General features: G+C 37.2%; 1 pseudogene; it reads left to right on the top strand.

Annotated features, from left to right (window-relative positions):
- Window positions 1-16,426: 16,426 nt before the first annotated feature.
- On the top strand, window positions 16,427-17,143 carry LOC128586814 (polyadenylate-binding protein 1-like; annotated as a pseudogene).
- Window positions 17,144-24,420: the final 7,277 nt, after the last annotated feature.

Raw genomic sequence — 24,420 nt, 5'->3', positions numbered from 1 at the left:
ACATAGCTTTCGTGGCATTTTCTTAGTTATTTTGCTAAGACCTTTACATTCCACATTTACTAGGATTCACATATTCCCTTGTAAGATGCACTGCAGGTGTAATCCCATTAATCCCCCTCCTTCCACCTACGTCCCCCCTCCCTCCCCTCCCTTTCCCCCTTCTCCCTATTCTTAGGTTGTAACTGGGTTATAGCTTTCAAGTGAAGGTCCTACATTAGTTTCATAATAAGGGTGAGTACATTGGGTACTTTTTCTTCCATTCTTGAGACACTTTACTAAGAAGAATATGTTCCAGCTCCATCCATGTAAATATGAAAGAGGTAAAGTCTCCATCTTTTTTTAAGGCTGCATAATATTCCATGGTGTACATATACCACAATTTATTAATCCATTCGTGGATCGATGGGCACTTGGGCTTTTTCCATGACTTAGCAATTACGAATAAGGCTGCAATAAATATTCTAATACAAATATCTTTGTTATGATGTGATTTTTGGTCTTCTGGATATATGCCCAGTAGAGGGATTACAGGATTGAATGGCAGATCTATTTTTAGATCTCTAAGTGTTCTCCATATCTCTTTCCAAAAGGAATGTATTAATTTGCATTCCCACCAGCAGTGCAAAAGTGTTCCCTTTTCTCCACATCCACGCCAACATCTCTGGTCTTGGATTTTGTGATGTAGGCTAGTCTCACTGGAGTTAGATGATATCTCAAAGTAGTTTTGATTTGCATTTCTCTGATGATTAAAGATGATGAGCATTTTTTCATATGTCTGAAGGCTGTACGCCTGTCTTCTTCAGAGAAGTTTCTCTTCAAGTCCCTTGCCCAGCCTGCGATGGGATCCCTTGTTCTTTTCTTGCTAATGCATTTGAGTTCTCTGTGGATTCTGGTTATTTAACCTTTGTCAGAGACATAACCTGCAAATATCTTTTCCTATTCTGAGGGCTGTTTGCTTGCTTTACTACTGTGTTCTTGGCTGTGCAGAAGCTTTTTAGTTTGATTAAGTCCCAATAATGTATTTTTGAAGCAGCTTCAATTGCCCAGAGGGTCCTTCTCATGAAAAACTCACCCAATCAAATTTCTTCAAGGGTTTTCCCTGTACTGTCTTCTAGTATTTTTATAGTTTCATGTCTTAGGTTTAAATCTTTAATCCAGTCACAGTCTATCTTGGTTAATGGTGAAAGGTGTGGGTCCAGTTTCAGTCTTCTACAGGTTGCCAGCCAGTTCACCCAGCACCATTTGTTAAATAGGGAATCTTTTCCCCATTGAATGTTTTTAATTGGCTTGTCAAAGATTAAATAACGGTAATTACCTGGATTCATCTCTTGGTTCTCTATTCTGTTCCAGACATCTACTTCTCTGCTTTTGTGCCAGTACCATGCTGTTTTGATCACTATCAATTTGTAGTATAGTCTGAGGTCTGGTAGCGTGATTCCTCCTGCTTTGTTTTTATTTTTGAGTAATGTCTTGGCTATTCGAGGTTTTCTTCTGATTCCATATAAAACGAAGTATTATTTTTTCAAGATCTTTAAAGTATGACAGTGGAGCTTTAATGGGGATTGCGTTGAAATTATATATTGCTTTGGGTAGTATGGACATTTTAACAATGTTGATTCTTCCCAACCATGAGCATGGTATATTTTTCCATTTGTTAACATTCTCAGCTATCTCTTTTCTTAGAGTTTCATAGTTGTCTTTATATAGATCTTTCATGTCCTTTGTTAGATAAACTCCCAAGTATTTCATCTTCTTTGGCACTACTGTGAATGGGATAGAGTCCTTAATTGTTTTTTCAACTTGACTATTGTTGGTATATATATAAAGGCTACCGATTTATGAATGTTGATTTTGTAACATGAGACGCTGCTGTATTCCTTGATCACTTCTAAGAGTTTTGTAGTAGAGTCCCTAATATTTTCCAGATATACAATCATATTATCTGTGAAGAGCAAAAGTTTGATCTCTTCTGACCCCATGTGGATACCCTTGATCGCCTTTTCTTCCCTAATTGCGGTGGCTAAAACTTCCATTACAATGTTAAAGAGCAATGGAGACAATGGGCAGCCTTGCTGGTTCCAGATCTGAGTGGAAATGATTCCAATTTAACTCCATTCAATATGATATTGGCTGTGGGTTTGCTGTAGATGGCCTCTATCACTTTAAGAAATGTCCCTTCTATACCAATTTTCTTAAGTGTTCTGATCATGAAGGGATGTTGGATGTTATCAAAAGCTTTTTCTGCATCGATTGAGAGAATCATATGGTCTTTGTTTTTTAATTTGTTTATGTGATGAATTACATTTATAGATTTATGTATATTGAACCAGCCTTGAGACCCTGGGATAAAACTGACTTGGTCTTGATGTATGATTTGTTTGATATGTTGCTGGATTCTGTTTGTTAGAATCTTGTTGAATATTTTTGCATCTATATTCATTAGTGATATTGGTCTACAATTTTCTTTTCTTGTTGGGTCTTTTCCTGGTTTGGGGATCAGGGTGATGTTTGCTTCATAGAACGTGATGGGTAGTCTTCCTTCTTTTTCTACCTTTTGGAACAGGTTGAGTAATATAGGTACTAATTCCTCTTTAAAGGTTTGGTAGAATTCTGATGTAAAACTGTCTGGTCCTGGGCTTTTCTTTTTGGGGAGATTTTGTATGGTTGATGTTATTTCCGAACTTGATATGGGCCTGTTCAACATTTTCACTTGATTTTTGTTAAGAATTGGAAGATGACGTGCTTCCAAGTAACGGTAAATTTCCTTCACATTTTTGTATTTCTGAGAATGAAGTTTCTTGTAATATTCATTAAGGATTTTTTGGATTTCTGAGGAGTCTGTTGTTATTTTATCTTTGTTATTTCTGATTGATGAGATTAGAGATTTTACTCTTTTTTTTCCTGTTTAGGTTGGCCAAAGGTTTATCTATTTTGTTGACCTTTGCAAAAAACCAGCTTTTTGATTTATCGATCTGTTGTATTATTCTTTTGTTTTCAATTTCATTTAGTTCTGCTCTGATTTTGGTTATTTCTTTTCTTCTACTGGATTTGGGGTTGGAGTGTTCTTCCATTTCCAGTCTCTTGAGATGTCCCATTAAGTTGCTTACTTCCTCTCTTTCCGTTCTCCTGAGGAAGGCTTGCAGTGCTATAAATTTCCATCTTAGAACTGCCTTTGCAGTGTCCCAGAGGTTCTGATAGTTCGTGTCTTCATTGTCGTTTTGTTCCAGAAATTTGGCAATTTCCTTCTTGATCTTATCTCTGACCCAGCTGTCATTCAGCATAAGGTTATTTAACTTCCATGTTTTTGTATGAGTATGCAGATTCCTGTTGTTACTCATCTCAAGTTTTATTCCATGATGGTCTGAGAAGATGCATGGAATAATTTCTATTCCTTTAAATTTACTGAGGTTAGACTTGTAACCTAAGATGTGATCGATTTTGGAGTAAGATTCGTGGGCTGATGAGAAGTATGTGTATTCAGATTTGTTGGGATGAAATGTTCTGTAGATGTCTGCTAAATCTAAATGCTGGATGGTTAGATTTAAATCTAGAATTTCTTTGCTCAGCTTTTTGTTGGAGGATCGATCCATCGCTGCCAAAGGAGTGTTAAAATCTCTGACTGTTATAGAGTTGGAGGAAATCAAGTTGCTCATGTCTGTTAGAGTTTCTGTTATAAATTGAGGTGCATTCTGGTTGGGTGCATAGATATTAATAATTGAAATCTCATCATATTGAATCTTACCCTTAACAAATATGAAGTGACCATTTTTGTCCTTCCTTACTTTTGTTGGTTTAAAGCCTATCGAATCCGCAAATAAAATTGCAACACCTGCTTTTTTCTGGTTACCATTTGCCTGAAATATGGATGACCATCCTTTCACCCTGAGTCTGTATTTGTCTTTTAAGTTAAGATGTGACTCTTGTATGCAACAAATGTCTGGCCTGAGTTTTTGTATCCAGTCCACTAACCTATGTCTCTTTAGAGGGCAGTTTAAGCCATTCACATTAATGGAGAGTATTGATAAGTTTGGTGAAATTTTGGGTATTGAGTTTTTCGAAAGTCCAATGGGCATTTTTAATCCTTTTGCTATTGTAGAAGTTGGAGTTTGATCAGAAGTTTCTGAGTGAGTTTACTTTTGTGGTAGAGGATTGGGTTGGTTATTATGGAGGATAGGTCTGAGAATATCCTGAAGAGCTGGTTTGGTTATGGCAAATTTCTTTAGCATATGAATGTCATTAAAGTATTTAATTTCTCCATCATAAATGAAACTCAGTTTAGCTGGGTACAAGATCCGGGGTTGAAAGTTATTTTGCTTGAGGAGATTAAATGTTGATGACCACTCTCTTCTGGCTTGAAAAGTTTCAGCAGAGAGATCTTCAGTCATTCTGATGTTCTTCCCTTTGAAGGTAATAGTTTTCTTTCGCCTGGCCACTTTGAGAATTTTCTCCTTCATATTAACATTAGTGAAGTTAATTATGATATGCCTGGGGGATGTCTTATTGGGGTTGAGTTGTGCTGGGGTTCTGAAGCTATCTGCTATCTGAATTTCAGGTTCTCTAGGCATGTCTGGAAAATTCTCTCTCATAATTTCATGCAGAAGGGCCTCTGCGCCCAGTGAGGCCACTTCATCTGTTTCAGGAATTCCTATGAGTTGGATATTTGCCTTCTTCATGTTATCCCAGAGTTCTCTGAGAGAGTGATCCATTTTTGATCTCCATTTCTCTTCCTCTTTGAGAGCTTGGGAGCATTCAAAGGCTTTATCTTCGATGTCGGAGATCCTTTCTTCTGCTTGGTCCATTCTGTTGCTAAGGGATTCTACTGTATTTTTCATATCTTTGAGGGCTGCAAATTCTTGCTTCAGTGTGTCTAAGTCCTTGGTGGTCTTTTAAATTCTTTAAAGTCCTTTGTCTTTAAATTCGTTAAATTCTTGAGACAGCTTTTGAATTTATCCACGAATTCCTAATTCCATTTTGTTAATCTTGTTTGCCATCCAAAGTCTGAATTCGATTTCTGACATCTCAGCCGGTTGTTTGTGAATGGGATCTTCAATTACATCTGCCGTATCTTTCCTTGGGGGGGGTTGATCTATTCTGGTTATTCATGTTACCAGAGTTTTTCTGCTGATTCCACCCCATGATTGCTTTACTCCCTTTGATTTCTCCCCTGGTGTTTTGTCGAGGACCTGTAGAGTGCTGTGGCCTGAGAAACTGGGGCCCTGTTTGGTGTAGAGGGGCTAAGTGGTTCTGTCTTGTTTTCAGCTGGTTTCTATTTGACCCTAGTGAAACAGGTACTCTAGGTTGAAGTCTCAGCTGTGGAGAAATACCAGCAATTAAGTCACCCCACCCACCAAAGGCAACAAATGGAAAAGGAAAATCAAACCTTCCTACAACCACTCACCCAGGGCACCACCTGGATAGTCCCCAGGTGAGTGGCTCAGTTAAAAAGGTCCAAATCAATTGTCTCAGTCAGCAGCTGCCTCGGGTGGGAGAGTTCAAGAGGTCCCTGGGAACTGGATCACAGGTGTCTGGTGACTGCTCTAATATGGCTTGCTCCAGTGCTGTGTGGAGTCAGGAAGAGCCACTCAGTAAATAGATCAGTCTTGGAAGATTGATGCCTCCTTCCCCACCTTGGCTAGCCCCACAGGGCTGTGACCCAGTCAGTTGTCTGCAGTAAGCAGATACTCCAGGGGTTTGCACCTGCCTAAGTCACAGAGTAGTCTGTGTCTGCTCGTCTAGGCTGCTACTCTCTGTCGTTATCCAGCAGGGGGTGGTGTTGCCTGTCAACCTTGGGCACTTGATGGAGGCTGGAGGTGTTCACTCAGTTCCAGCCCCACCCTTAGTTTATGTTACTGGGTGAATGGAACAACCCTGTGGGAGTTTGTTTCTGACCCTGCTAGATTCTTCTGCAGAGGAGAGGCTGATTTGAGTTCCCAGAACCTGTACCTCAGGCCCTATCTTTAGTCCTGTGGGTTTGTATTCACAGCACGATCAGTTGTTGGCTGTAGCCTCTTGGCCTCCTTTGTCTATAGGCTGGTGATCCCCTGAGGGCCAGGTGCGTCTTAGGCTCAGTCAAGCGGTCCTCTGGATCAACCCCACTTTGGGAGTTTCTTGGCTCTGCGGGTGTGTTTTCTAGTCCCCGTGTTCCACCCAGGTCAGTGCTGCCTCAGGCAAACCCTTTACTCACAGGGCCTGTGTTTCAGTCCCAGGTCTGTTCCATGGTGGTTGCCATCTGAGAAGATGCTTGGCCTCATATGTTTGCCCAGGAAGATAGGAGGAGAGGCTGTGGGATATCTGGGGGTGGGCCTTGTTATTGCTGAAGACGGCTGTTCCTCTGCACCTCGGGGCACCACCACTCCAGTGTAATTCCCTCTTAGCCGACCGTCATCTTCTCGCTTCTTTGCTACAGAGTCAGCACTGGCCAGCTGCAGTCCAGGTCCTGTCTGCACCTCTTGAGAGTTCACCCAAGAATCTGGACTCCTGGGGGGGCAGGTCTCCAGATCACGGAGTGAGAGAGAAGGGGAGTGTTAGGAGCTCAGAATTTCAGGTCGTAACACCAAGCTCATTGAGACCAAATGAACAAATAAACAGATACAAAGGTTACCAGGCATACGGGCCAATAGATACAGAGACAGATGGAAACACATAGACATACAGGTAACAGCCACGACAACAGCAATATAAGAACAACTGCAATAAAAATAGTGATAATCGTAAAATAATTAAAGAAAGGAAAAAAAAGAGAGAAAAAAGTGGTGTTAGTAGGAATGTTAAATGAGAAGAAAGAAGAAATTAAAATTAGAAGACATAGAAATAAAAAATATATTTATATAAAAAGTAATAATAAAAAATTATCGAAATCTCCTCTAAGAAAATGGGGAGGAAAAAACAGACAAAAACAAAACAAACAAAAAACCCCACAAAAACCAAAAAAAACCCCCCAAAAATAAAACAAAACAAAAAGGCACCAACTACAAAAGTATTCTTGTGTGTAGAAATATACCTATATATATCTATATGTCTGCTGTAGGGATCAACTTTCGTAGGAATATATTCATACTGCAATATACTTTCTGGACACCAGGTGGCGCTGTGAGTCATTCCGAGGCTTATACCTGATTTACAGTTTATACTGTTACCGTGGTAACCACCTTCCATGGCCGATCGCCATTTTGGAATTTCTGCAAAAGTTTGTCGCCTAAGAATTGTGTAACCTCAGCTGTTCTTTTCCAGACAGCACTTGTGACCGACCTTCCCACTCAGTGCAGGTATCCACGCTTCTCAAGTCTTTCCACTCTGTTCCCAGGTTCTCCTGCAAACTGGCGACTGCAATCGGCTGTAGGGGGAGTGGTGCTGAGTTCCCATGGTTGTTGGCGGGCTTGCGGTTTTATCTGCTATAGCTGGCTCCCGGGGCTGAAGCCAAATTCACGGCCTCAGCAGCCAAAGCCGGGTCCGCCCCTTCAGTAGCTTCCCGGCTTTAGCAGCCAAAGCCAGTCCACGGCTTCAAGCTGGGGCCCGTGGTTGAAGCGTTCGGGGGACTTATTCTGGGTTTTATGGTTCAGAGTTTCCCTTTTGGATGGGTGCCCACCAGTTCGTGTGCAGCCTAAACAGCCAGCCCCCTCCAATGCCAGGGGGAAAGGTGCCTGCCCTTTTGGGTAGTTCAAAATGTCTGTTTCCCGGGCAGGATCCCTTCCCTTCAATTGTCCAACAGTTTGCCCAGCTCCCCGTGGTTTTAAGTGGCTCTCCTTTTGGATGCCTCCCTCAGTTCAGGAATAATTATTTGTCAATTGGGTTTTGTCAGCATTTACAAGCTGCTGACCTCCATAGGGGAGGGGCCTGCTGGCCCGCATGGCCGAGCAGGGAAGAATCTCTACAACAGAGTCTGTGATTTTAAATTACCCCTCATATATAGCGATCCGCCAGTTTGCTGGGTGTCTCCAGCTGTCTGTCCACTCCAATAATCCACAAACAGGGAAGGTCCAGACGCCTTGCCTCTCACCTGATGGCTTGGGAGAGGTGGGCTACACGTCTGTCCTGTCCGCCATTATGCTCCGGCACATTTAAACTTACAGCTAAACTTCTGCAGCACACTTTAAGTATGTTGATCAAAAAAAAAAAAAAGTTAAAAAAATAATATACTTACTTGCTTACCTTGCTTTCAGCTTCTCTTGAAAATAATTAAATTAATGATATTTAAAACTTTTCATGGCACACCAAGATCCTCTCACCCCACACAGATGGAACATCACTGCTTTAGAAGATAGTGGCTCTTGTCAGTGTTTTTCAAACTTACATTTCTTTAGTACCACCCATATCCTTGCATTGAAGGCTCTCATAATTTGAAAGGAGAGATTGGAAAGAGCTGGAGGTAATGTGGTTTATTCTATTTTTCCAAGGGGAAGTAATATTGCTAAGGGACATTTTTTTGCATGAGGGTGTGAGAATAAAATTGCCTTTCATCTCTTTTCTGTTTCTTTGAAATGTCCTGATAAACCTTTTCACTTGTGAAAATTATTCTCGGGCCCTGGTGCAAGTGACTGTAAATACTGCGCAGTTTTCAATAAATAAGCGTTCATTAATTACTTAGTTTGAAGATTGCTGTAAAACTAAATGGGAAAGACTTCATTATGAGGGAAACATTATTTTGTGTTGAATATAATATTTCAAGACATTTCTTTTGTGACTAGGTGAGATTTTCCAGTAGTCGTATTTTGTAGATTCAGTATCAAATTTACATTTGTAAGAGCTATTGTAAAAGCTAAAACTAAAGCATTCAAATATACACAGAGGAGTTTTTTTTAACATGTTTTATTCTTTACCAGAAATTAAATTTGTTAAAATTGAGTTATCTGGATGGTGCCTATGGCTCAGTGGGTAGGGTGCTGGCCCCATATACCCAGGGGGGCAGGTTCAAACCCGGCCCGGCCAAACTGTAACAAAAAAATAGCTGGGTGTTGTGGTGGGCGCCTGTAGTTCCAGCTACTTGGGAGGCTGAGACAAGAGAATCGCCTAAGCCCAGGAGTTGGAGGTTGCTGTGAGCTGTGTGATGCCACAGCACTCTACTGAGGGCAATAAAGTGAGACTCTGTCTCTACCAAAAATAAATAAATAAATAAATACATATATACATAAAATTATGTTATCCTAAATGGACCAATGTTCCCAAATGTCTAATAGATTTTTCTTGAATATAATAGTAAATTCCTAAAGGAAGCCTTCAAACCTTCATATATGGTAATATTATCCAATAGGCAAATAACATTTTTCAAATTCCCAAGAAGTACAAACTATTTCCTAAAATGATACATTAAAAAAATGCAAACTTACATTTTTGGAATTTTTATGCATAAACTTTTTATGGTTATCCAGTCTTGCTTTTAGGAACAATATTTTCTTTTTTATAATTCTGCTGGGTAAAAATTAAATAATAGACAAATTTTCATCCTATGTATTTTATTGACATTTCTTTCCACTTCTTCAAATTTATCCTGAAGGCCTATTTTTAATTTTAAGTTTTTAATATATTGTTAGTGGTTTGAGACATGAGAAAATATTTTGCTTTTAGAATCATAAAACTTTTACTTTTTTTTTAATGGAATATATCTTAAGAGATCATCTCTCAAATAACTTCTTCACTTTGCAAATTAGAAAAAAATGGAATCTCAAGGAAGTTAAGTCAGCTGTTTGAAATTCATGGCAGAAATACTAATTCCCTGTTCATGGCATAGATCAGTTCAATAAACATCTATTGAATATTTACTGGAGATTTTTAGCTAATTGAGAATAATGTTGCCTTCTAAGAACTTATAATAGGGTATGCAGATATATAAACAGATAATTCAATAAATAATCATGCTAATTTCATGGTAAAATATAGAAGAGAAAAATTGATTCATTTAGTAAGTTTTTTTTTAAATTAACAGTTATTGAGCACCTGTCATTTTCTTGCAGATAGGTACCAATTACTAAAATGGTCATAGTCCTTGATCTCAGTATTCTTAGGCTTTTAGGGAACAGATGTCAGTTAATTGCATAAAATGTACAATAAAACAGAAATAAATTCTCTGAAAGGAAGAATGTAGTTTAAGGGCATATAACAAAAGAACCTCGGAGTTCAGGGTCTAGTTACTGACAAGTTGCAGGTCAAAGGGGTCAGAATCCCTAGCCTTAACAGTGAAGTTTTTGATTTCAATTATAAAATAACAAATTCTCTTCTAGATAGTTTAGTTTGTGCAGAAAAGGAATTTCATAGTTTTGGGGATGTCGCTGCCAGAAATAATGCCAGGTTGTACTGGGCTACTTGAGCAGATGCTGTGTCTCTGCTGCCAAGCACAGATACTGCAGAGTGCCTGCCAACACAGGGCCAAAGTGCCAACATGAAGACTCCTATTACTCTTTCTCGAGACCCAGGATATCTCTGGCCACTTCACTGAAATGACCTCCAGGAAGAGCCTGCTCTTCACACTGTTACCTTTCAAAATTGCAACCTCATGAAGAGAGGTAGGATTGCCATGAAACCTTTAGTAAAAGGATTTGTACTCTAAATTTTGGATTCAGTCAAAAAATCAAGTATCCAGAAGGCCATATGCGGCCCCGAGACTGCAGGTTCCCTACCCTTGGCAGTGTATTCATTTGGTTCAGATATTTTTGTAAATTTTGGAAAGGTAAGGTATTTTAGTCTCATTAAGATTGTCGTTTTCTTCCACTTCAATTTCCTCTCCATTACATCTTTTCCTGCTTTAGATGGTTTTGAAATGGCCCCAGGAATTTTTGGAATGTACCTAAGAAGAAATGGAGTTGGCATATTTAATTTGCAATTAATGGGATATTTTTATGTAGTTTTCGGGCACTCTGAGCAGAATTAAACTATGAACAACTATCCTTGTTACCCATAAACCGGACTCATCTTACATAAAACACAAAGTTACAGAGCCAGAGGTCATATATGAACATGTCTTACAGTGACCAGCACCATAGGTATGGGGGGAATGAAGGAGAAACAAGGTTTGAAAGGTACAAAGTCAGAGCTAATCTGGAGGAACTACTTCCAGGCTTAAAATCTGTAATAACATTAGCAGACAGTCTGGTTATCATTGATGTCAGGGCCAAAAGAAAATTCTCTTATTAGGTATATACTTGGTAATGTTGCATGTAGAATTATTAATTTACCAAATATCTTTTTCCTCTTTTCAGTGAGAATCTGTGAATTCGAATGTATTAAGATTGTTTTATTTGAAGGGACAAACCCAAAGCAGTACTACAAACAGAAAACATATCTGTGAAGGTGTATATTGTATATCTCCCAAATATAAATTAAAAAATATATTGATCAACCTTATCAGTGGGAAGACTAAAATATCTTTTTAATTTATAAATAGAAATAATGAAATAATTATGCCCACATGAACAAGGAAAGAGAATTCACTTAACATTTGGGAAAGAAAGCATTATGCAGGTGCAACAAGTAGTTATTTGATTTTAAAATGTTATTGTACACATATTATTATAGATTTTGTGATATTAGCAATTTGTATTTTCAAATTTGTAATTAATTGTAATTTCTTCTCTCATTCTAAATAAATATAGCCTCTTCATCTTTCTCCTATATCCTTGCTTTAATCTGTGTGACTATGAACTTTTAGTGTTAGTTTCTTCTAGACAGCATATAATTGAGTCTTGTTTCTTTATGACCTTTAACAATCTCAGTCATTTAATTGGTGTGTCTAGGCCATTCACATTTGAATTGATTATTGATATGGTTGGGTTAATACCTGTCATATTTGTTACTGTTCGCTATTCATTGCTCTTGTTCTTTGTATCTTCTTTTACCTTTTCTTTATGCTTTCCTTGTCTTTAATTGACCATTTATTATGATTTAATTTTATCTTTTCTCTTAGCATATCAATTATGCATCTTTAAAAAAACTTTTTGTGGTTTCCCTAGAGTTCAAAATATGCATTTTATTTTTATTTTTATTTTATTAATATTAAATCATAGCTGTGTACATTAATGTGATCATGGGGCACCATACACTGGTTTTATAAACAGTTTGACACATTTTCATCACACTGGTTAATATAGCCTTCCCGGCATTTTCTTAGTTATTGTGTTAAGACAATTATATTCTACATTTACTAAGTTTCACATGTACCCTTGTAAGATGCACCGCAGGTGTAATCCCACCTATGTTAAACTGATATAAATACGCTTCAAATAACTCTATACCATTTCAAATGTAGTGCATGTACCTTACAACAGAGTTGCCCAATTTCTTCTTCCCATCCTCATCTAGCATATTACATCCAGCATATTATTATTAGAAGCAAAAGGTGATATTTTAGACCAATTAAAAATAAGTGACATAAATCATTTTATTTTACCTTAACGATTTCCTCTCTTCCTTTCTTGATATGTATATGAATTTCTGAGCTATGTTATTTTCCTTTTATCTGAACAGGTATACTACTAGGGATAGTAGCTTCACTTTGTCTGAACCCATTAGAAGCTTCCTTTACCCCTTTTAGTAGTTAACTACCTTCAACTAGTTAGTAGCTCTCTACAGTAAAATCCACCTGCTCAAATAACAGCATGATTTCTATATTCTGATGGGCGTGTCCTATTTTCACGATACATTTTTCTTGAGTATTCACTTGTCTGTTTCCCTCTTATATCGAAAGTTTAAGTTTATAGGCCGTAAAACATATACCATCAACTGTACTGTATTCATCCTTTAGTCTTTAACATACTTCACTGTTCCTAGAATGCAATAAGTGCTCAAAAATATTTTGAATGAATGGGTGAATAATGGTGTTCAATTTTGTATTGACAAAGTTGAGAGTGTTTCTGTACATCTATGATTCAAAAGGAAACACAACATAGAACAATGTTAATTAATATAATTTTTATGAATATTCATACTTTAAAATTTTTCTTAACACTTTCCCCAAATTTCAATTGCTTTTGAATTAACTTTTGGATTAGTAATGACAATTAGAATAATGTCTCCTGAAGAACATTTCTTAAAAGTGACGCAATTCTCCAAGTTAAACATCTTCCAAATTACAAATTTTAATTATGTTCTCTAAGGAATTAATCTATGAAATGAGTAATTTGTCTGTTCTTGTTAAACAAAGAATAAATAGGTTTCTAAAGTAAAACTAATTTATTTCCCTACAGTACTCATGGTTTTTCTTAGGTTCTTTCCAATGTTCAGTATGTTAAACTGTGAGATTATATGTTTTTTATAGAAGATAAACATATCAATATCATACTTAACAAGGACTACAACATCCTGGAGTTAGCAATGAAGTTACATTATTAAGGCATATCAAGCTGTGGAATTCTTTATGGTTCATCAGAGAAGCTTATCTTAAGGTTTTTAGTGTTTGCTGTCAGCAATTAATAAGCATGCCCTAAATAAATTTTGTGAAGGAATGAATGACAGCTGAATCTGTGAGTGATTTTCCAAACAGACTAGTATCTGATTTGTGTATATACAGTCTTTTCTTTTTGGCCGGGGCTGGGTTTGAACCCGCCACCTCCGGCATATGGGGCCAGCACCCTACTCCTTTGAGCCACAGGCACTGCCTGTGTATATACAATCTTAATTTAAAAATTTTGTTTATGAGATTCCATGAACACTAAGTTCTAATTTCCAAATCTCTTGATAAACTGAGTTATTGAGAATAGAATGAATTTATTTAAGAAAAAAATTGCATGCCCTTTAATATTTTAGATATTTTGCTATATTTTGTACCTCACCAAAAATTCCTTAAACTTATGTTCTTGGTTTTCCCTCCCCTCAAAGTGATAAAAAGTTGGATTAAATGAGAATTCTGCTCAGTAATGACAATTAGAATATATGAGTTAAGTACCCAGTTTGTGTGCTCTAATGCAAGGAGTTATAAATCATGTTCTGGCTTGAACTTTACCTGCTTGAAAAAAATGAATCTTTTCTTTTCTCAACTTTTCTGTACTGAGAGAATTCTTATCTACAAAAGTCAAGGAACAGCTGTTTACTAATGGATCACAGCAGGAGGATAAACACAGAAGTCTGGGCAGAGGCTATTTTTCACACTTTTGCAACTTGTTTCTCAATATTTTGTCCTCTGTTGTGGATTATAAAGTGTATATGTGAGAGTAAACATCAGGCAATCACTCTTCTTCTCCCTGCATGTGGAATAACTCTTCGAGGCATATTAGTAATTCATATATTCTGAGTTGTATGCAACACAGCTCTTTATTGAATAAAATAAGCACAAAATAGAAACATGGTTTGGGTTTACTCTTCTCGTTAATCATAAAAATAACATATTAAAATGGGATGTTTCCTTCAAATTAGGTGTTCCTGTTTTGCCTGTTACTATGTAGTGTTATATTATGTTGTTACAAATTACTGCATTCTTTCTACAGGGTATCCCAAAATTCTCCCCTAATGTCACCATACATAGGGAAAATGGAAAATTGTAGGTAAATATACCTTATTATAAAATATTTATCACAAAATTTTATAATAAAGTGGCCAATACATAGAGAATATTCTGTAAAATTTTGTAAATGAGGGTACATTTAGCTACAATTTCCCATTTTTCCCTATGTGTGGTGACGTTAGGGATAACTTCTGGGACAGACTATATAATTACATGTCTATTGCAGTGGTTTTGGTGAGATCAGAGTGAATCAGAGGAGCAGTGATTGAAATAAGAATGTTTCAAGAACATAAGAGTTTTCAAGATTTCCAAATACTTCAAAGATGTAATACATAAAAGGAAAGGAAAAAAGAAACCAGCAACAGTCATTGGATTGGGCAATTAGGAAGCTTTGCAGTCAGACTAGGAACTATACTATGAGCAATAAGGATTGATTATCGATTACTTTTTCAAGAAGACTGGCAATGAAGACCAGGAGAATTCATTTTAAGTTTTGTTTTAGGCAGAATAAATATTATACATATCTTTGGATTGAGGTATATCTAAAATAAGCCTTATTATGTTAATTTCTAAAATTGTTTGCAGGCTATGATAAGGCTGTGAAGGATGCTAAGAAATTACTATTAACTAAATAGGAAAAATCATTTGGGGGAACACAGTAAAAATCTAAATGTATTTTTGAATTTACATCTTGTGTACAATTTTCTGTATCATTTTATCTTCAAATATATTGGCATTAATTTATGTCTTCTTTCATCTTAATAATGTTTAAAAATAGATCCTGGGTTCAATAATACAGATTTAATACAATTTCAAATCATAAGCAGTGCTAAAGGGATATTTTGATATTGATAGCATCTTGCTATTACACCTGTAAGCTGCTTAATTCTTCTCTGAGGACAAGCTACCATTTTTAACTCCAAAGTTGGCTCAGAAAAATAGTAGAAAGAATAAGATTTCTAAAGATATAATAATAAAAAAGACTTTAAAATTATTATACCATATCTGAAGATGGTATAAGAGGGAAAATATTTGCCATCCCACATTAAACAAGCAAAGCATTAGACAAAAGATTTGAAAGAAAATAATTTTCAAGACACTATACAACAGGTGATGAAACACACTGAATGCCTGAGTGATAAGAAGTGACCTAATAAGCACAATGAATGTTCCACCTTACCACAGTAAGAGAGTTTCCAGGCTTGGCCCAGAGAAGTAGAATCCAGGTGAAGAATCCCAGAAGACTCCCTGAGTCAAGGTGATGAAGCTGAAGATCTAGGTTGAGCAAAACAGCTAGATTGAGGATAGAGTACTGAATAAGCGACAGCTTCATAAAGGGGGGAAAAAAAATCTGTATGTGGACATTCCCAATCACAAGCCTAGGAATGGTGCCTGTTCCTACCAACCAGACTGGAAAATCTAATAATCCATGTAAAATTGGGTAAATACATAGAAGGGTTTTACGTCAGTAATGAGGCAAAATTAGCATTAAACTACAGGCTTCTCTCATCCTGCTTAATGTATTTTAAACACAATTAACACTCAATTTACTGCTTTCAGGTAACTTAATCTTATACCAAAACAAAACTCAAAAATATTCACAGATACACAAAAATATCTAACACTCAAAAGATAAAATTTGCAATATCTGCTAGACAGATATAAAAGGAGACAAGAAAATACCGCCCATGAAGAGCAGAAAAATCAATCAAAAAAGACCCATAATATGAGATTTAGTAGACAAAGACATTAGAGAAGTTTATTATAGATGGAATATATATGTGTATTTTATATTGTCAACAATTTAAATAGAAGAAACATGTAAGAGAGATCTCCAGCTACACTTCTAGAGATGAAAATTTTAATGTGTCAGTTGAAAAATATGTGAATATGATTAGGCATAGAAGAAAAGACTAGTGAACTTGATCATATAACGATAGAAACTATCAAGCTCTTGGAACCATTTTCATCACAAACCACCTTACATGAAAGGATGTTACCATGCCCAGACCTATGATCAGCCCCTACCAGCCAGCACCTCCTTCGGGTTACTTCATGACAGCTGTCCCACAGACTCAGAACAGTGCTGCATACTATCCTCCTAGCTAAGTTGCTCAACTAAGACCAAGTCCTCGCTGGACTGCTCAGTGTGCCAGACCTCATCCATTCCAAAATATGCCCAGTACTATCTACCTAGAGGCTCCTAGACTACCATTTAGTGCTATGAGACCAGCTTCTTCACAGGCTCCACAAGTCACGTCAACACAGCGTGTTGCTAACACATCAACACAGACAAATGGGTCCACATCCTGCAGCTACTCCTGCTGTCAGCACCATTTTGCAGTACAGAAAAGCTGCGGGAGTCCACAATCCTTAACATATTAATGCATAGCCACAAGTTACCATGCAACAGCCTGCTGTTCATGTACAAGTTCAGGAAACTTTGCTTCCATGTTGGCATTTGCCCCTCCTCAAGAGCAAAAGCAAATGTTGGGTGAATAGCTGTTTCCTCTTATTCAAGCCATGTACCCTACTCTTGCTGGTAAAATCACTGGCATGTTGTTGGAGATTGATATTTCAGAGCTTCTTCACATGCTTGAGTCTTCAGAGTCTCTCTGTTCTAAGGCTGATGAAGCAGTAGCTGTATTACAAGCCCACCCAGCTAAAGAAGTTGCCCAGATAGCAGTTAACAGTGCCACTGGCATTCCAACTGTTTAAAATAGATCAGGGACTAAGAAAAGAAACTCATGCTTCACCAAAGAAAAATATATAAACATCAGAAAATTTAAATATTATGGAAAAAAATTGCAAAATATAAATTAAATTAAAAAAAAAAAAAGGAAAGGAAACTTTAACCCTTATGCACCAAGCAAACGCTGGGTCTAGCCAACATAACGCTAGTCTTAGATTAATTATTCATTTAAAAAAAAGCAAAAATGCCACAAAAAATAGTAAAATATAAAAAAAATTAATGTTTTATAGGCCCCAGGAAAAAGAATTTTCAGCAAAATACAAAAATTTAAAGCATTCCTTTCTTTAATTTTGTAATTTATCACTGTGGAATAGCTCAGAATGTCAGTTTTGTTTTAAGGAACAGAACTGATAATTGAGCAAGGAAATGTAATTTGGATTATTACATTCTTGCTTTAATAAAAATTCTTTAAACAGTGAAAAAAAATGATAGAAACTATCTAAAATGAAACCCAGAAAGAAAAGAGAATCTAGAAAAAATTCAGAAAATCATTACTGAGCTGTGAGAGAACTTCAAGTAGCATAATATGCTGGTAATTTGAGTTCCTTCAGAGAGTGAAAAACTATTCAAAGAAATGATGACAATTTTTTTTTTAATTTAAGGAAAACTATAAGCCTACAGACCCAAGAAGTCAACTGAAATTAACATAAACAAAACTACATCAAGGCACATTATACTCTTATTATGATGAAAAGAAAGTTTTAAAGAAAGCAGTGATAATAAGAAACCAGTGATGAAATAAATCTTAAAAGCACCCATGGAAGAATATTATGCTACAGTTAGAGGATGAAAAGAAAGAATGATGGAATATTTTTCATCAGCTACATAATTGAGAAGATAGTGGAGCATTATCTTTAGTGTACTAAAAGAAATAATCAACCAAGAAAATATATATCCAGTAAAAAATCTTCAAAATAAGGGCAAAATAAAGATATTTTTGACAGAAAATCTGAAAGAATTCATCTTTGGCAGACTTATGCTACATTAAATTTTCAAAGACGTCCTTTAGACAGAAGGAAAATGATACCAGATGGGAATATGAATCTAATCAGAGAAATAAGAAATAATGAAAATAGTAACCTTATGGGTAAATTTATAAGAATCTTTTCATATTATGTAAATATTTAAAAGCTTAATTGAATCTTTAAACAAAAATAACAATGATGTAGTCTGGGGTTTAAACCCTATATAAAAGTACAAAGTTTACAGGCCAACATGAGAGAAATGGAAGTATATAATTACAAGGTTATTATATGTGAAGAAATATAATATTGCTTGACTATAGACTTTTTATAAATTAGAGATGTCTAATATAAACCTAAAGCAACCACTAAAATAACAATACAGAGATTTAGCTAATAAGCTAACAAAGAATATAAAGCATAATGAAATTGAAATTCACTTAATCCAAAAGACAGAGAAGAAGATTAAGAGATAAAAGAACATTGGAGCAAACAAATGCTAAAAAATAAATGTTAATATGCCTGAATTAAACTTAAACATATCAATGATCATAATAAATGTAAGTGGTCTGAGTATCTTAGTAAAAGGCATATATACATATTGTTATACCCACCTATTTGTTACCTATATAAGAAAGTCACTCTAAAAGGAAAGATACTAATAGGTTAAAAGTTAAAATACACATAATTAGACACCATACTAACACTTAAAAAAAAAAGCTATTAAAGAAAGCAGATGGAGTAGACTTCAAAGCAAAGAAAATTATCAGGCATAAAGTGGGCATTACAAAGCAATAAAGGAATCAATTCTCCAAGCCATAATAATATTTAATATGTATGTACCTTGTAATAGTTAATTTTAGGTGTCATCTTGACACCATGCAGGGATACCCAAATAGCTGGCTATGTTTGTGAAGGGGTTTCCAGAAGGGATTAGTATTGAAGCAGTGGACAGAGTAACAAAGATTTGGCATTACTCAATGTGGATGGTCAACCACATCTCTGCCCCTGCCTCTCAAAGCTGAGACACCTTTCTTCCCCTATCCTTGGACATCAGAACTCAGGTTCTCTGGCCTTTGCACTTTGAGACTTGTACCAGTCTCCTTCCTCCCCAGTTTCTCAGGCCTTCTGCCTCAGACATAGAGTTACACCATTGCCTTCATTGGTTTTGAGGCCTTCACACTTGGATTGAGCCACACCACTGGCTTCCCTGTTTATTTAGCTTGCAGAAGTCTATTGTGAGACTGTTCAGCCTTCATAATAGTGTAAGACAATTCCCCTAATAAATCTCTTTATCTATCTGTCTATCTATCTATCTATCTATCTATCTATCTATCTATCTATCTATCTATCTATCTATCATCTCTACATATCTATATCTGTCTAGTCTGCTATTTATTTATTTAGAGAACAGAGAGTAATACATACCTAACAAAAAAGAACATTAAAATATGTGAAGCAAAAACAGAATAGCAAAGAAAGATAGATGAATCCTCTATTATACTTGGAAACTTCAACCTCCCCCTAACAGACATGGACAGATTCAGCAGGCATAAAATTAATTAGGGCACAGTTGAACTCAAAAATACCACCAATCAATTGGATATAACACACACACACACACACACACACACACACACACACACACACACACACACACACACACACTATTTCAAACAACCAGAACAAAATACACATTATTCTTAAGCTCATGAAGAATGTTCACATAGGCTATATTCTTGGCACTAAAATACATCTTAACAAGTTTTAAAGTATAGAAATTATGCCATATCTGCTCCTAGACTAAAATGGAGTTAAATTAGAAGTCAATAACAGAAAGATATGTGGGAAATTCCAAAACACTTGGAGATTAAACAATACATTCTAAATAACACATTAGTCAAAAAAGTAATCTCAGATAATATTTTTTAAAATATGTACATTGAATTAAATGAAAATGAAAATATTGCTTAATAGAAATTTGTGTAATGCAATAAAAGTAGCCAAAATGATCCCACACTTCATGTAAGGGGATCTACAGACGTGTAGGGTGCTCTGAAGAAGAAGCCCCCAGTGTCCACGTATTTTAGGCTTAGAATCCAGATTTTTGGTCACCCTAAGCTTGCAGATGCCCTTAGAGTTGTTTGAAGGTATGGAGAGCTCTGGAAACAATCTGTGCACCAGGAGGATTTTTAAAAATAAGTCTGACTGGTAAATTTTGGGACAAGGTGACTATACTGACTTTGTAGCCTTTAGAGAGGAAGGAGGATGTAAGTCTTACCTGAAGGTATTTGTTGTATTATATTTACTGCTAGCCATGTGGTCCTGGTTAAAGTACTTAACATCCTTGAATCTCATCATTCCTCATGTTAAAATATGGGGATAATAATTTCTGTCCAACCTACTTTACAAGCACCCTATGAGGCTCACATAAGACACTGTTAAAATCTGGCTGTATTAGAGTGAAAATTCTATTAAATGTAAACCATTATTACCCTGCATCAAAAGGTAGACCACACAAATCAAACAGGGCTTTTAAACAATGCATTTGGTTATTGTGCCTTTGCATAGGGACAAATGAGATTGCTTTGCCTTTCAGAATGATCAAGAAGCCAGGTGAGTTAGCCAGAGCAGTCTCATGCTCTTCACAAGAGTAAATGTCCCAGGATAAAATCAATTGATTTCTTTCCTATCATGCATCTTCCATCACCACAGACAGAAAATTTTCCATTTTCTTCAGGAGTTTTTTGTAATGCAGTGCCTGGTTCTGACAGCATGGCATGCTGGAGGGTTCATGGGGTCCTCTGTGCTGTCATGAGTGTACTGTCTCTTCAGAAATCATGTAGTACTCCCATCATAGACTGCCCAGATGCTGTCCCAGAATGATGTTAGCTAGTACCAGTGAAAGAGTAAAATATGCTCGCAACCTCCACTGCTGCTTAAGAAGGGCTTTCTGAATTACCTATCTAGGCTGTTATTATAAAGTAGATGCTGACCACTCCACCTTTCAGGAGGCCAGCAGAGTCCACGCTGCAGGGTGATTTTGCCTTTTTTTTTTCCTCTGAGTATAAAGTTTTAAAGAGGTGTAAATCTCCCAGAACAACATTGCAGCAATTCGTATATCATTTGGTTGTGGAAACTTCATGCCTGTGGCTGCCTCCTCCCCCTTCAATTCTATGGTGTTGGCTGCAGTGACACCTCCAATGCAAACTCCATTTATAGTCTGGGCACCAGCAAACTAGAGCCGCTTGAACACCAGGAAGCAATTATTCCATCCGAGGACGCTTATTGTCCTCATCTTGCCACTAATTTCTGCATGATTTACACTTGCATTTGCCACTGCCCGTTATTGGCCCGGTGCTGACTCTTTAGGTGCTATTATCAAAGCAGACCTGGCTGTCCCTCCTTTTCTTCCCTGCAGAGTCAGGTCAGCATTTAGAGAGTGTGGAGGAGAATGAAACTCTAGCTCTTGGCATGCCCTTAACAAAGCTCTTTGCATTGCATTAGAAGTCACAGATTCCAGATTCTTGTTCTGGCTTGGCTATTTATAGGTTATATAAACGCAAATAAATAACTCAATCCCTCTGAGGCTCAGTTTCTCATCTGAAATTGAGTTGACAAGAGTTTCAGCCTCTTGGAGAGGTCTCACATCTATTTCCTGGTGATCATCTCCTGCTCAGACCCTTGGGAATACCTGAAGTACAGAATGGGAACACTTATGATAGAGCCATTATAACACATTTAATTAACATAATTTTAATTAACAGAAAGGACATGATTATGCAGTAGGTATCCTTCCTTCACTGTCAAATTCTTGATCTCTGAGTCTGGGTATACAGAGATGAAATTCTTCTAGGTGGCGGTAAGAATGAATGGCTGGATAGCACACTGCAAAGCCCTCTGAGCACGCAGGCTGCCCCAGGAGGTAGAGGAAGTCACCAAAATGAGGAGCCATGGGAGGTATGTGGGCCTTCTGCTGACCATCTTATTCTAGGCAGTGCACAGAGACAGCAGGGCTGGATGTCAGTCTTAGAGAGTGACGGCTGGGCTCTTTCCGCATGATCAGAGAAGCACCAGGTGTTCTTTGATGCAATCTGGTTCCAGGATTCATTATCAATTTGATGCATCAAATATTACTACCTGCCTCATCCTTCCAGTCAGTGTGCTTGGTTGGGGAAACTGACAGAAACAGCATCTACTAAATTCCATGTGTTTCTCCCCATTTCTCAGGCTCCCCTGAAGTTAGGCAGGGCCCTTGTAGCTAGTTCAGGCCAACAGGCTAGGAGCAGAAGTGTTGGTGACACTATGGACGAAGGCACTAAGGGCCCAGTCTCTCCACCAAATCTCCACCAAATTTCTTTTAGCCTGCCATAGCCACTGTTGCATGGCCACTGTTGCAGATGACGCAGCTATGAGATAGAACTGACTGCCAAACTTGCACTGGACTTGACCTGAGCAAGAAATGAACCTTCGTTATTTTTTGGCCACTCAGAGGTTGGGGCTGTGTGTTGCAGCAGCTAGTGCTGATTATCTCAGCTAAGACAGGGAAAAAGACGTGAAAGAGTGAGAGGCAGCATAAGGAAAGTTATCTAGAGAAAATTTCAGTTCTTAAGCAACTATATTCTAGCACAACTTCTCAAAAATAGATTGGTCACTGCCTACCAACAACAAAAGAAGGTATTAATCCTTCTAATGATATAGTGGGTTCAGGGTCACCACAGTGTGTAAGAAATACTGGTGTGCAAGAGGTTGTGTTAAGTAGCTGCTCAGGGTTATTTCCTGCTGCAGCTTCTCCCCTTAATTATTGGGAGACTCAAAAGAATGAGGCCTAGGAAAGGCTGAGTGTATGTGAGACACTGTTCATGCACAAATGCACATGGTGGATTTGTGGAAAGTGTACCAAGCACGTTTCGCCCTTACCTCAGTAAATTTTCTCCTTCGTGATTTCTAAGGAAGAAAATAGTTCCTTTCATAGGACCATGACACCAGAATGATACAGGCGCCAGACAATTTTCATTCCAATTTACTAGATTTCTTCAGGCCCAAGGTCTTGAGGGTTGTTGCCAGGCAACACCTAAAACCTCTGGCTTAGAACAGCTCAGAGTAGCCCATCTTTGAAAAAAAGTTAAACTTTAGTAATTTCTTATGACCCCTATTAAAAACACAAGATTTACCAGTGGCCTGGAGTGCCTTCAGAATGTTCTTTTCTGTCTAGGGTGTTGGGAATGCCCCTTTTACTCTCTTAAACTTGGGCCACATAAAAGCAACTCACCTTCCATCACTTTCACTGGTTAATGCTTAGAAAAGGAATTGACATGATATTCAAGGGGATCAGAGGAAATTCAAGATAACATAGGTGGTGTGCAAACATAGCACATCTGGGTAAGTGAGGTGTTACCCACAGACAGGAGCTGTCTAGTGGGGCAATAAACATTTCCATTTAAATCAAAACAATTCTTCAGAAAGGAATAAAATATAATGTTAGTGATAAGAAGGTCTTAGTGGTGTTTTCGTTCATCCCCCGGTTTTCATAAATTTGAAAATCAGCCAAGATAGGAATGGGTTCTCTGAATGTCACAGAATTAAAGACAGATCCAGGAATAACCTGTAATTTTTTTCCAATTTTGCCTTCTGTATTATATCATTAATACACTTCTCAGAGATGCCTTATGCGGTTAATTTTGGTAAAACTCATTCACTTAAGAAGAGAAGGCTCAGATGGTGGAGTTACTACAGCCTTCGTTCATTCATTCATTGTCCTTGACCCCAAGAAACATCTTTTTCTTTTAATTTATTTATTTTTTATTATTAAATCATAGCTGTGTACATTAATGCGATCATGGGGCACCATACACTGGCTTTATAGACCGTTTGACACATTTTTATCACACTGGTTAACATAGCCTTCCTGGCATTTTCTTAGTTATTGTGTTAAGACATTTACATTCTACATTTACTAAGGTTCACATATACCCTTCTAAGATGTACCGCAGGTGTAATCCCACCAATCACCTTCCCTCCGCCCATCCTTCCCCCTCCTTCCCCTCCACTCATCCCCTTTCCCCTTTTCTTAGGTTATAACTGGGTTATAGCTTTCATGTGAAAGCCATAAATTAGTTTCATAGTAGGGCTGAGTACATTGGATACTTTTTCTTCCATTCTTGAGATACTTTACTAAGAAGAATATGTTCCAGCTCCATCCATGTAAACATGAAAGAGGTAAAGCCTCCATCTTTCATTAAGGCTACATAATATTCCATGGTGTACATATACCGTAATTT

Source organism: Nycticebus coucang, chromosome 5 (genome assembly GCF_027406575.1).
Source record: "Nycticebus coucang isolate mNycCou1 chromosome 5, mNycCou1.pri, whole genome shotgun sequence".
Lineage (NCBI taxonomy): Eukaryota > Metazoa > Chordata > Mammalia > Primates > Lorisidae > Nycticebus > Nycticebus coucang.
This window is presented reverse-complemented; position numbering and strand designations above follow the sequence as displayed.